Genomic DNA, 14,126 nt, shown 5'->3' on the forward strand with positions numbered 1-14,126 from the left:
TGGGCCAGGCTAAAGCCACGAGCCAGGAACTCCATCCAGGTCTGCCATGTGAGTGGCATGGCCCCGAGCACTTGGGCCATCATCTGCTGTCTTCCTGAGTACATTATCAGGCAGCTGTATCGGGAGAAGAGCAGCTGGGACTTGAACTGGTGCTCAGATGGGATGTTGTTGCAAGCAGTGACTTAACCCTGCTGTGCCACAACACCACAGCTCCTCCCCCACTCAAAACTTTCATTTTTTTTAAGATTTATTTATTTGTATGCCAGAGTTACACAGAGAGAGGAGAGGCCGAGAGACAGAGAGACAGAGAGAGAGAGAGAGGTCCTCCATCTGATGGTTCACTTCCCAATTGGCCGCAACAGCTGGGTATGCGCCGATCCGAAGCCAGGAGCTTCCTCCAGGCCTCTCACATGGGTGCAGGGACCCAAGCACTTGGGCCATCTTCCACTGCTTTCTCAGGCCACAGCAGAGAGCTGGATTGGAAGTGGAGCAGCCGGGATGCGAACCGGCGCCCATATGGGATGCCAGCGCTTCAGGCCAAGGCGTTAACCCACTGCGCAGGCCCCCACTCAAAACTTTAAAAGAGCTCTTTTGAAATTCAGGCAAACATTATGCCCTTCCCCAAAATTAACAAAAAGGAGGCACCCTTCTCCACATGTATCAAAAATCAATCTGTTTTAAGTTTTAGGTTTTTTTTTTTTTACTCAAAAAATTGTTGTGAGTCACTTGATATGGCCTCACAAGGATTCTCTGGATCTTGTTAGCAAAACAGCCCAAAGCACAGGTTATGTTTCCAGCTGACAGAAAGTCCCCATCGAAGCTGCAGCACAGGGCACGTCAGATCCCACGACTCTCTCCTCTGTGCTCCTGTGTCACGCACCCTGCCCCCAACAGGTACACTTACGATGTGATTAGAGTCATGTGCTGGCTGCGGTCTCTGCCTCCAACCTCCACCTCACTGCACAGGTCTTGGAGGAAGAGGCCGGCCTTCCTCATCCTTTGATTCCCTGAGAGCTCAGGCCAGAGCCCCAGAGAGAGCAAGGGCCCATGAGTGTCTGGAGACAGTGTGGGGACTATGGCGAGATGCAAGGAGGCTGGGGTCAGCCTATAGGGGCCTTGGGAAACCAGGTGGAACTTAGGCCAGAAAAAATCTCCTCATGTTTTTGAGCAGAGGGGAGATGTAGATAGACAGATATGGATATGGATATGGATATGGATATGGATATGGATATGGAGATAGGGATAGGGACAGGGACAGGGACAGGGACAGAGATAGAGATAGAGACAGAGATAGATAAAACCCTGCTTATATCTAAGCTTAGGGCGCCAGAATGCAGATCCAGAGAGGCAGCTATTGTGAATCTAAATTTTTGGAAAGAAAATTAGGTCTTGGTGACGCGTCCAGGGAGGGCATTTCACCACGATGCTGGTTAAGATGTCCACGTCCTGTATCAGAGAATCTGGGTTCAACACCCAACTCCAGCTTCCTGCGAATACAGACCCCTGGAGGCAACAGTGACAGCTCAAGGAGCTGGGCTCCTTCCACACGTGTGGGAGACCAGGATCGAGTTCCCAGCTCCTGGCGTTGGCTGTAGCCCAGCCCTGGTGGTTGCAGGCATTTGGGAAAGTGAACCAGTGGATGGGAGATCTCTGTCTCTGTCTCTGCCTCTTAAATAAATAATTTAACAAAAATTTTAAGAACTTGATGATAGCTTCAAGGAGATGAAGGCTGTGGAAGGATCAAAGTCATCCCTACCTGAAGAGGTCAGGTGACTGAAAGACGTGAGGGGTGGGGCAGAAGGAGAGGAAGACTTGGATGGAAGCCCCAGGTCAAAACGTCCAGGCAGCAATTCTAACTCAGGGGAGGGGTTGGGACTAAGGATTCAGATCTGCGACGAGGACATGTTCCACCCACAGGACAGGAGAGAGCTCCTGGCTGTGCCCCCAGATCTGCTCATCAGGGCGAGGAGAATGAGCCTAGCTAAGGGCACCTGCCAGGATCTGCCTGGGAGCTCGGGAAACGAGAGAGGGCTTGGAGTCTCTGGAAGGAGGGGTGAGTGACCACGCTGGGGAGAAGGGAAGGAGAACCAGGCCTGAGAAGACATCACAGTGCTTACAGCAGAGGTTGTCCACGGTAGAAAAACAAGAATACAGACGGAGCGCAGGAGGCATCGGGAAGCCGAGGTGCGGACTACACGTTGGTGGAGGCTGCTGGGTGGCTCCGAAGGCCCCGGATGAGGCACGTCGGGATCGTCTTTAGTTCTGAGTGTGTCTGCCAAAGCTCTATGCATTGAACGATGCAACCGAGTCTCTTCGGGAGCTAGGTCCCCACAGTCCACATTTAAATGGCCCCGACTCTGGCTAGGTGACTCCTCTGAATCCAAAGTCCCCCTGAGCCCTAGAGAAGGAGGCTGATGGTGGCGATGCCAGCCGCTGTGTGAGCACCAGAGGGGAGGCAGTGGCCCTGGCCTGGGTGTGAGCACTTCTGGAACATCGAGGGCTTCCCTTTGTAGCACAGACAGAGCCTGGGCTGGCTACTGATGCTGACTGAGGTGGCAGCGTCCAGAGAGCAGACTGGCCCACAGGCCCCTAAGGCAAGTGTACACAGAGGCCACAGCGAAGGGACGTGGCTGCCGTGCTGTGAGTGGACACGACTTCAGGCTGTTCTGACTGTGCCCATTGAGTTCAAGTACTTCTGCGAAGGTCAACGAGATGGCCAAGGACCACGGGCTCTGACACTTCCCCAGGTAGGGGCGATCTGGGCTCCAGGCTCCTTCCTCAGCACGTCTTTCAACTCTAGAGAAAGCTGTAAGGAGCCTTTCCTGTAGGTGTCTTCACATGGCACCGGTACTGTAGGGGCAGAGGAGCAGGAGACCTTAAAGGAACTTGCATTGCTGCTGGAGTTCCGGAAGGACATTTAAGCTTGGGAGCAGCTGGAACCAAGGCAGCAATGATGCCTTCCTGGCCTGGGGTTTGTGTTTAGGGGCCAGTGTTTAGGTGTAGCAGGTAAAGCCACTGCCTGCAATGCGGACATCCCATATGGGTGCTGCTTTGAGTCCAGCTGCTCCACTTCCAACACAGCTCCCTGCTAATGCACCTGGAAAGGCAGTGGAAGATGGCCCAAGTGCTTGGGTCCCTGCTACCCACTTGGAACACCTGGATGGAGTTATGCACTCCTGACTTCAGCCTGGCTCAGTCCTGGCTGTTGCAGGCATTTGGGGGAGTGAAACCGTAGATAGAAGATCTCTCTCCTTCTCTGTGTCTCTCTCCCTCCCCCCAATGCTATCACTTTGTCTTTCAAGTAAATAAACAAATGCATGAATCTAAAAAAAGAAATCCCTAAGACATTGCAAAGTATATTTGCATCTGACTTCCTTAGGCATAGGGATCTAAATTTTCAAGAAGAAAATCCATGAACTGCAACTATTGTTGCAATTTGTGTGGCTCTGATCCTCAAGGGGAAAGTACACAGTGTCATTCAACATCATCTTTCTTGCGAGAAGCACTAACAATAGATAAGACTTAAAGAGTTTGACCTGGTACAAGCCCACACGTGTCACTTAACACATGCAAAACCCTGCACTGGGGGGTGTTTTCATTGCCCCGGCTTTACAGACAAAGAAAATGAGCTAGGAGGAGATGGAATCTGATACCACATGGCCAACCATCATAGAACTGGATCTCAGCCCGTGTAGCCAGGCTCCAGGATGTGCGCCCTTGACCATGGCACTATAGTGCCTCGAGGATGGGGAAGTCGCTCATCGAGGAAGATGCCCAGTGCAACAGGAGGGAGGAACAACTCAAAATGCAGCACCAGCAACTGGGCAGTACAGGGACAGAGGTGTGTTCAGGACCCTGGGCCTGCACACAGCCCAGAGCAGTGGCTCCCAGATGAGCTGATATGTGAGCTGAGTCAGGCAAGGCAGACAGGGGAAGGAGCGACAGCCGGAGCAAAGGCTCAGAGGGACCTACCCATGACGGGTGCCAGGGAGAGGAAAGGGCATTGAACAATGCAGCCGAGTGGGGCTTGGGATTTAGACCATACAGGACCCGGGAGCCATGCTGGACACTGGATCGTATCAGAAGCCCTCAGATACGGTCCCTTCAGATGCATTTGCAGGGGAATGACACGGTGGGACATGCACTTTATTTTAGGTAGAACGTGGTGCAACCAGAGCAGGACGTGGAGAATGAATGGTAGAAGGGCGAATGCGACGGGGCAAAGATGAGGGGCAGAGAATGCGTGGTAAGGAGACGGCTCCTGACAGGTGACCCCACTCCGTGCGAGCACTGACTTGATGGCCCTGTTAGCGCAGAAGCTGGGCAGTGTGCATTCTGAAGACAGCAGAGGGAAGAGAGTCCTTTGTGGATCTCTTTAGGGGAGCTTAGCCTCTCGAGCTGAACCACCCCCAAGTTGTCTTCCCCATCAGAATCTCTGTGGGGGCAGGGATACAAACGACAAACAAGAGGCTTCCACGCTAGGCTGGAGCTGGAGAGCTGCACGGCAAAGGCCACCACGCTGAGCACCCCCCTCCTCCTCTGCGCCCGAGACAACCTTGACGTTAATGCCAGGGAGTTACAGGGCCTGTCCCGTGCGGGTGACGCGGCCTGGATCACGCTGCAAGCTTCGGGCCAGCTGCTCACTGGGAGCTGCTGCAGATGGGGTTCACTGACCTTCTGAAACAGGAGCTGGACGGCTCTTCTTCTGGAAGATTGGAAGCTCCGTGATCTTCTGAGTCGTTTTGTCCTAGAAGAAAACCACAAACAGGCTCGTTCAATGACTCCGTGCTAGCTCTCAGCTCAGAGCTCATAACAAAAGTGCCATTTCACAGCCAAGATGAAGTACAAGCCAGAGCAAACTCCGGTGATGATGCACGCTGAGGGCTCGTTTACACAGGCAGCCGCTAACTGGACTCTTCCTGGCTTAGCGGAGCTCACACATCCCGCAGGCTGGGTACATGATAACCACTGGAGCGTTCTAAGCTGAACTGAAATCCGTACTGCAACTTCCACTCACAAAGTCTTGTACTTTGGAGCATTTGGGATTTTTAGATTCGATGCTCAACCAGTAAAGTCTGTACCAGAGTTCAAAATCCAAACAAGTCCTAACTCTGAAAAGCTTCAGGTCCCCTACATTTTGGATAAGGGATACTCGGCTGATACTAACAAGACACGGTTATAAAAGCCAAGGTCGTAGGCACTATATTGATTCAGACACTGTGGCTGAGACTGTTTTTATTGGGCTGTTATCTTCTTGTTGGTTAATACAAAAGACTCCAAAGTTCATGTTTGGGATGCAGACTTTTTAAAAATTTTATTTATTTATCTTCATTTTATTTGAAAGGCAGAGATGCAAATTAGAGACACAGAGAGAGAGAGAGATCTTCATCATCTGGTTCACCCCACAATAGCCAGGGCTGGGCCAGACCAAAGCCAGGAGGCTGAGCTCAACCAGGGTCTTCCACATGGGTGGCAGGGCTCCAAGTACTTGACCCATAACCTGCTGTCTCAAAACATGTGCACTGGCAGGAAGCCAGATCAGAAGTGGAGTAGTCAGGACGTGAGCCAGGCACTGCTACATACCGCTACTGGGCATGCCAAGCAGAGACATAATTGCTGTGTCAAATGCCTGCTCCAGGAGCACAAAGTTTTTGGATAAATAGGATGCTCCTTTTCATAAGTGAAGAAATGAGATCCCAAAGGCTACCTCTCCCACAGTCTAGCAGCCAGTTACCGGTCAAGGCAGAAGTTCATCAGACTTAATTTAGGTTCATGGATTTAGAATAAAGCCTTTTCAAAAAGATGTAGAAGCCGGCGCCGTGGCTCACTAGGCTAATCCTCTGCTTTGGGGTGCTGGCACCCCGGGTTCTAGTCCCGGTCAGGGCGCCGGATTCTGTCCCAGTTGCCCCTCTTCCAGGCCAGCTCTCTGCTATGGCCCGGGAGTGCAGTGGAGGATGGACCAAGTCCTTGGGCCCTGCAACCCCATGGGAGACCAGGAGAAGCACCTGGCTCCTGCCATCGGATCAGCACGGTGCGCCAGCCGCAGCGGCCATTGGAGGGTGAACCAACGGCAAAGGAAGACCCCTCTCTCTCTGTCTCTCTCTCTCACTGTCCACTCTGCCTGTCAAAAAAAATAAATAAATAAAAAGATTTAGGGGCCAGCACTGTGGCGCAGCCGGTTAACGCCCTGGCCTGAAGTGCTGGCATCCCACATGGGCACCCATCCTAGTCCCGCCTGCTCCTCTTCCAATCCAGCTCTCTGTTATGGCCTGGGAAAGCAGTAGAAGATGGCCCACGTGTTTGGGTTCCTGCATCCATGTGGGAGACCTGGTAGAAGCTTCTGGCTCCTGGCTTCGGATCAGCACAGGGGATGGAAAACCTCTCTCTCTCTGCCTGTCCTCTCTCTGTGTAACTCTGAAAGACAGGCAGACATACACACAGAGAGACAGAGAGAGAGAGAGATCTTCCATCCATTGGTTCATTCCCCAAATGGTTGCAATGGTTAGGGCTGAGCCAGGCTGAAGCCAGGAGCCAGGAGCGTCTCCTGGGTCTCCAACGTGGGAGCAGGGGCCCAAGCATTTGAGCCATCTTCTGCTGCTTTCCCAGGCCATTAGCAGGGAGCTAATGTAGGATCAGAAGTAGAGCAGCTGGGACATGAACATGAACCAGTGCACAATTGGGGTGCCTGCATCACAGGCCTCTTATGCCACAACACTGGCCCCAGAATAATCACTCTTATGAAAATTTCTGATTCCCAAAACACTCTAAATTTCAAGTTGACTTTAAACTTATAATATTTCTTGATATTGATGTAATTGTCATTTTTTCAATGGAATTCTAACAATAAGCTCCTCTCCAGTTTCCAGGGAGAAATGAGCCTCAGCAGGGCATGACCAGAGGGACCTTTCCCCATGGTTCGCGCACATTTCCAGCCAGAGCCTGACCTGTGCTAAGCTCCAGAAAGAAACTGCTGTTCCTAAAGGACAGTTTGCTCCTGGCTGCAAAGCATCTTGGGAAATCTTGAGATGTTTGGGACTTTAGGCCAATGGAGCAGAAACCTTTCATTACATTGACTAGAAGAGCAGTGCAGAGTCAAATTGCCAAAGGGTGGGCTGCATGCAGAAAAACAGAAAAAAGTTCACAGCAATTGAGCATGTATGGATGCCAGGGCTGTTGCTCTATGTTTTAAACAAATGCATGATTTTATTCAGGTCTCAGAATTGTCCCAGGAGGCGGGTGAGCCTGAGTATTCCTCCACTTTACCTAATGGAGGCACCGACACCCAGAGGTTGAGTTCTTTGGGATCGGGTAATCTCTATTTGAGTATCTGCTACATGTAAACTGCCAAGGTGAGTGCACCAGGGAGCAGCAGACACACCTGCTGCCTTCCGGGGTCTCACAATATATCAGGGATGAGGCAGGGGAGGGGACTGGGAGCTTAAGTGCTGTTCAGACTGTGGCTTGCGACCCCTAAGACGGCCATGAGATTCACCTGGTGGGTCTTGAGTGGCTTTAAAAACAAAAATCAATGGGGGCTGCCACTGTGGCTTAATGGGTAAAGCTGCCTCCTGCAGTGCTGGCACCCCCCTCTCCATATGGGCGCTGGTTCGAGTCCTGGCTGCTCCACTTCCAATCCAGCTCTCTGCTGTGGCCTGGGGAAGCAGTAGAGGATGACCCAGATCCTTGGGCCCTTGCACCCACTTGGGAGACCCAGAAGAAGCTCCTGGCTTCAGATCGGCCCAGCTCCGGCTGTTGCAATCATCTGGGGAGTGAACCAGCAGATAGAAGACCTCTCTCTCTCTCTGTCTGCCTCTGCCCTTCCGTAACTCTGCCTTTCAAATAAATAAATAAAGCTTTAAAAAAAAACTCAAATCAATGAACAACTAAAATAGAAGAAAGTAACATAGTGTAGAAAATAGTATGCAAGCAGTCAAGGTAAGGAACATGTGTGTACCAATCATACATGTGTCTGTGTACTGGTTTGCAATACAAAATACACTTTCTTGGGGCTGGTGCTGTGGTGCAGTATGTTAACCTTCTGCCTGCAGTCCCAGCATCCCATATGGGCACGGGTTCAAGTCCCGGCTGCTCCTCTTCAGACCCAGCTCTCTGCTATGGCCTGGGAAAGCAGTGGAAGATGAGCCAGGTCCTTGGGGCCCTGCACCTGCATAGGAGACCCAGAGGAAGCTCCTGGCTTCAGATCAGCCCAGCTCTCATCATTGCAACCATTTGGGGAGACCTATCTCTCTGTCTCTCAGTGTCTGTAATGCTACCTCTCAAATAAAATAAATAAAATCTTTTTTAAAAAGTACACTTCCTTTTGTAGGTAATAATAAAAAAAAACTGTGACAGTTTTGGGGTTATGGAACAAAGTGACAAGGGTGCTACTAGAGGTTCTTACACAATGGTGATGGCGAAGAGGGGCAAGTGCCCAAGTATCTGCCCAGGAGTTCATTAGCACCTGGCCCCAGAGGGAGCTGGGTGCAGTTTGGTTCCTCACCAAGGAGAAGTGCCCACATCTAATGCTCAGAGCTAGGAAGAGCTTGAAGAGGCCTGGTAGGAGGGTTCAGGGATGAGAAAGGAAAATAGCGTTGGGATGTCCATCTCCGGTAGCCTGGGCTAGAAGGGTGGGCACCTCCTCAAGGAGACGCAACAAGAACAAGTTCTGTGTTTGCAGCCTCGAGAAGAGTGGGTTAAACCATGATGAGATGGAACCCCACGTCCAGCCTGATCGCTAGAACATCCACAAGCACGGTGGGGTCAGGAAGGAATCTCTTCCCACAGTCCACTATTGTGACAACGCAAGGGCGCCTTGGAGGATGGAAGGCCGGGAGCAGGAAGCCAGACGTGGGGCCCTTTGGATGAGCTCAATCCCAAGAGTAGAGCCTCCTGGGGAATGGCAGGTTACTGCAGTCTCCCTTACCAGCAAACAGTAGCTTGAAATCTTCTGTTCTTTTAACAAAGCTTCCTCTAGACATATTCTGGACACCTTGCCTATCAGTTGAGGATTTGTGGCAATACACTAGGTTGCCACATGGAGACGTGTCCTCAGCTCTCTCTAGGAATGGCTTCCAGGCAAGAGAAAGACCTACTAATGGAGTCACCTGTGTCACGCATGCTGTGCGGCCTCTGACACGGGCTATGCAATGACCAGGAGCCGAAGTGCACACAAATTCATCATATTATTTCAGTGACCTGGTTATTGCATTTTTGAAGGTTTTTATTTAATGAATACAAATTTCATATGTACAGCTTTTAGGGAGGTTATTGCGTTGTGTTGTTCTTAACAGGCCATGACATGAGATGATGTCAGAATTTATTATTTTGGGCTGGCATTGTGGCACAGTGGCTCAAACCACTGCTTGAGTCACTGGCATCCCACATCAGAGTGCCAGTTCAAGTCCCAGTTACTCCACTTCCTATCCACTCCTAGCTTCATCTGGGTCTCCCACCTGGGTGGCAGGGGCACAAACAGTTGGGCCGTCTTCTGTTCCTTTACCCAGACCATTAGCAGGGAGCTGGATCAGAAGTGGAGGAGCTAGGACATGCACTGGCATCCATCAGGGATGCCAGTGTCACAGGCATTGGCTTTACCCACTATATCACAGCACTGGCCCCAGCTCCCTGCTAACGAGACTGAGAAGGCAGTGGAAGACGGCCCAGGTACTTGTGGCCCTGCCTCCCACTGGGAGACCTGCTTGGTGTTCCAAGCTCCTGGCTTCAGTCTGTCCCAGAACTGGACAAGTAGGCACTTGGAGAGTGAACCAGCAAATGGAAAATCGATCTCTCTCTCTCTCCACCCCCCTCCTCCTCTGTTGCTGAGCCTTTCAAATGAAAAATTTTTTAAAAGATTAATTATTTTATGTATTATTAATTCATAGTTTCCATGTACACTTACAAATATAGTGACAAGAATTGAATACAATACACAATAAACAGCCTTAGAAGCATAGAGAAAAATAACAACTTGGGGGCCAGCATTGTGGCTCAGCAGGTTAAGCCACTGCCTGCAACACCAGCATCCCATATGAGTGCTGAGCCCTGGCTGCTCTGCTTCCAATCCAGCTGCCTGCTAATGCACCTGGGAAAGTAGCAGAAGATGGCCCAAGTGCTTGGGCCCCTGCACTCCTGTAGGAGACCCGGATGTTGTTTCAGGATCCTGGCTTCAGCAGGGCCACACTCTAGTTATTGAAGCCATTTGGGGTGTGAACCAGCAAATGGAAGATTCTCTCTCTCTCTCTCTCTCTCTCTCTCTCTCTCTCTCCCTCCCTCCTCCCTCTCCATCTGTCTGTGCCTCCCCCCCCCGTAACTCTGCCTTTCAAATAAAATAAAATAAATCTTAACAAAAAAAAGAAAAACAAATGAGTATTTATGCTTTGTGTTTCTTCACCCATCCTATATGACAGAGCTGAACAAATAACAAATTTTTAACAAGTTTGCCTTCACTACTGGTGATTGGTGAGGCAAGAACACTAGTGCATGTTGAAAGCAGGAGATAGTCAGGGCATGATTTTTATTCTGTTAAGAAGCAAATGGAATAGTTGATGTGAAAATGCTTCATCAACCCAAAGGTATTCTGCAAGTATCGACCATTGTAGTTACAATCACTGAGGCTGATACATTATCAAGTAACACAATTAAAAGTATTAGGGCCCACAAGTAAATGAAATTGTATTTGCTATTTCCTGAGGATATTGTTTTTCACACATCTTTGTTTTTCAGCCAAGGATTCAGGCTTAACCAGCACACCCAACATAGCCCCCTACGCTTACCATCCCTAACTCCAGAACCTTTGCTTTTCCCACCAAGCTTGCACATGATTTTGGTCTGCTTTTCCTCACAGGGCTACGATCTGTTTTCTAACTCTTTGTCCAAACTCCAGATGATCATAAGTAATGCAGTGCTTAGACAGGGGGTCTTCAGCAGGCTGATAGTGGGGGCTGGGCATTTAGCCCAGGGTTAAGATGATGCATCCCCTATTGGAGCCAGGGATGCACGTTTGGGGAGAAAACTATGAAAGTACAAGAAAGTGAAAGATGATCGTAGAGAGCCAGAAGAATGGGGGGGGGGGGTTTGGCCAGGGACTGTGCTTGGTGGTGGGTGGGGCGCAAGCAGCAGGGGCTCTGGAACTGGAAGTCAGGTTCTGCTCCCTGGCTTGCCTTGGGTGGTGTTGGCCGACAGTCATTCATTTAGCCTTACACTTGATTTGTGTGCCTTTCTTTTATTCTTTTAAATTCTTTGTATTCTTTTACACTGAAGAGATTTACATAAAGAGATCACTTGTCTGAGACAGAGGAGTAGCCACACAATGACTGATGAGCTGCTATCCCCAGGACCAGAACTAGAACATGGAAGCCCACGTTTCCTTCAACTGTGAAGTGAGAGGTTCCATTGTTGGGGCCAGGTGGCACAGAATACAAGCCTACTTCTAAGAGCTCATGGGAAACACATCCTATGAAAACATCACATATGGGTTTAAAAAAAAACCGAACTTTCTAAAGTTCCCCTGTGTATGCTGTGTGCATCGCTGGGTCCCTGCCTGGCTCTGCCCCTCTAAGATCAGGTTCAAAGGTTTTGATGGCCAGTCGGTCTCCTCTATTGTGACAACACAAGGGAAGTTGTGATTAGCTTTGCAAATGAATTTTGTAAATGCCTGATATCCAAAATGCATGAGTTTCTCGGCTTTGTTTCTTGGCTTTTAGGTTTTAAGCAAGTTTAGTGCAGCTCAAAATTTCCTCTCACACAGGAACAGTCACCACAGAGCCCAGGTGAACCAGGGCCGGCAGTCTCACCGCCTGCGGAGTCCCCGAGCCTGCACGGGCAGAGGCCACCGCTGGCCTCCTGGCCTCCCTCCAGGCGCGAGGCAAGAAAGCACCGTGCGATCGAGGTTCAGCTTCGCCCCCTGTTCTATGGCTTCCCCCTGTTCTGTTTATTTGCGCGTGGGGCTGTTGAACACAGGGGCACAGAGAGTGGGGGAGAAAGCCACAGCCCTGAGGACACGAGTGATTTCCAGTCACAATAAACACGCCCAGAGAGGGAGGAAGACGGTAAGCGATAGATTTCCCTTCGAACAGTCTTTAAAATAAACGCACAGCCTTGGAGGAGGCAGCCTACACGTTTCCTCTAGGCGAAAAGGCACAGAAGGAAGGAGATCTTTGCAGGCTGCCTGCCCTGGCCCAGGCCCCACTCCAGACCATGGCTGGGGACAGAGTATCTGGCGACCGTCTACAATGCCACGTCATCTGGACTGCTCCAAAATTCAACAAGGGTTCTATCCGTTGCATTAGGCCTTGGCAGCAGGACATCCAGGGAGACACTGGGCTCTGACATATTCTGTAGGGCGTCCTGCATCCACCAAGCTGAGTCCTGGAGTGCTGAGAAATGCTGTGATGGTTTAGAAACCCAGCCACACAGGCCTATGGCTGAGAGCAGCCAAAACTACACCCGGGCTAGCATGTTTTGTTTTTTTTAAAGATTTACTTATTTGATAGGCAGATTTACAGAGAGAGAGAAGGAGAGACAGAGATCTTCCACCACTGGTTTACTCCCCAAATGGATGCAATGGCTGGGGCTAGGCCAGGCCAAAGTCAAGAGCCTAGAACTCCATCCGGGTCTCCCATGTAGTTGGGAGGAGACCAAGTCCTTGGGCCATCATCTGCTGCTATCCCAGATGTATTAGCAGAGAGCTGGATCAAAGTGGAGCACCTGGGAATCGAACCAGTTCTCACGTGGGATGCTGGTGTTGCAGGCGATGGCTTAACCCACTGCACCACGATGCCAGCCCCGGCCATCACATTTGGGACCTGATTCCCCTGAAGCGTGGGAGTGCAATCCACACAGGTTTAAGGCAAATTAGGATTGTGGGGAAACGACACAAGGGATCCGATTTTGTTCATCTATCTCTGGGGACCGATCCCTTCTAGTGGCTGAGTCCATTGTCACTCGGCTTTTCTCACTCTGAATAAGGCCAGGCATCACGGTATGGGACACATCAGGCTCTTGGAGGCCCCAGATCACAGCCGCCAACAAAAGGCTTGATACTCCCATCGTGGCCAGAGCGAGTATGAGAGCAGGTTCTCTGGCGTCCATTAAGAAGGGGGAAGCTCTCATTTTCAACATGAAAAGGAACCCCTCGCCCTCCTAATACACATCTCACACTAACAATCTGGACTGGGAAGAGGTCCCATCAGGTGACCAATTCTTTCAGGTCTATCAAATTTCCATTCTAAACGCCCTCTTTATTTGTTACTGAAAGCAGCAGCTCATTAACATGTTGAGTTGAAGGGTGAGCGGGACATATGGCAGATTTGCAAGGGGACCCAGTGCTCCCCCTAGAGCTGTGCTACCTGTGAGGCCGTATGCAGTGGGCCTGATTATACACTAAGGATGTGAAGATGCACACTTGACTCGTGTGTTTGTAAGAGTACACTCTGTATAATGGAAAAACAATATACCTATTATCTGCAGGTACTTCAAAAAGTGTGTGGGAAAATGGAATTAAAAGGCAAGTTACACTTTGGTTCAAAAGACTTTGGAAATTTGTATAGTTTCTTCATTGTACACATTTTCCACTAACTTTTTATGCATGGATTTCAAAATTATTTGCACCAAAATAAATTTCTTTTTTAAAAAAATATTTATTTATGTATTGGAAAGTCAGAATTACAGAGAGAGGGAGAAACAGAGAGAGATTAATCTTCCATCAGTTGGATCACTCCCCCAAAAGGTCACAATGGCCAGGGCTGGGGCAGGAGCTTCCTCTGAGTGTCCCATGTGGGTGCAGGGGCCGGAGGACTCGGGCCATCCTCTGCCGCCTTCCCAGGCACATTAGCAGGGAGCTGGATTGGAAGCAGAGCAGCCAGGACCCAAACTGGTGCATCTATGGGATGCCGGAGCCACAGACCGCAGCTTAATCCACCGTACCGCAATGACAGCCCCAAAGCTAATTTCTCTAAATTTTTTTTCTTTGTTTCTTTTGGGGGTGGAGGAGAGAATGCTCTCACATGCTGGTTTGCACTCCAAATGCCCCAACATCTGAGTTGAACCAGGCTGAAGCCAGGAGTTGGGAAGTCAATCTGGGTGACAGGGACCCAAGTACTTAAGCATCACCTGCTATGTCCCAGGGT

General features: G+C 50.2%; 1 protein-coding gene across 1 annotated transcript in view; it reads right to left on the minus strand.

Annotated features, from left to right (window-relative positions):
* Positions 1-14,126, minus strand: part of SCAF8 (SR-related CTD associated factor 8) — a 247,115-nt gene that overhangs the window by 30,885 nt on the left and 202,104 nt on the right. The window contains exon 22 of the transcript XR_007923153.2: positions 4,675-4,747. The gene's annotated coding sequence lies outside the window, so the exon portion shown is untranslated. The remainder of the gene's footprint in view (positions 1-4,674; positions 4,748-14,126) is intronic.

This window comes from Oryctolagus cuniculus, chromosome 5 (genome assembly GCF_964237555.1).
Source record: "Oryctolagus cuniculus chromosome 5, mOryCun1.1, whole genome shotgun sequence".
Taxonomy (NCBI): Eukaryota; Metazoa; Chordata; class Mammalia; order Lagomorpha; family Leporidae; genus Oryctolagus; species Oryctolagus cuniculus.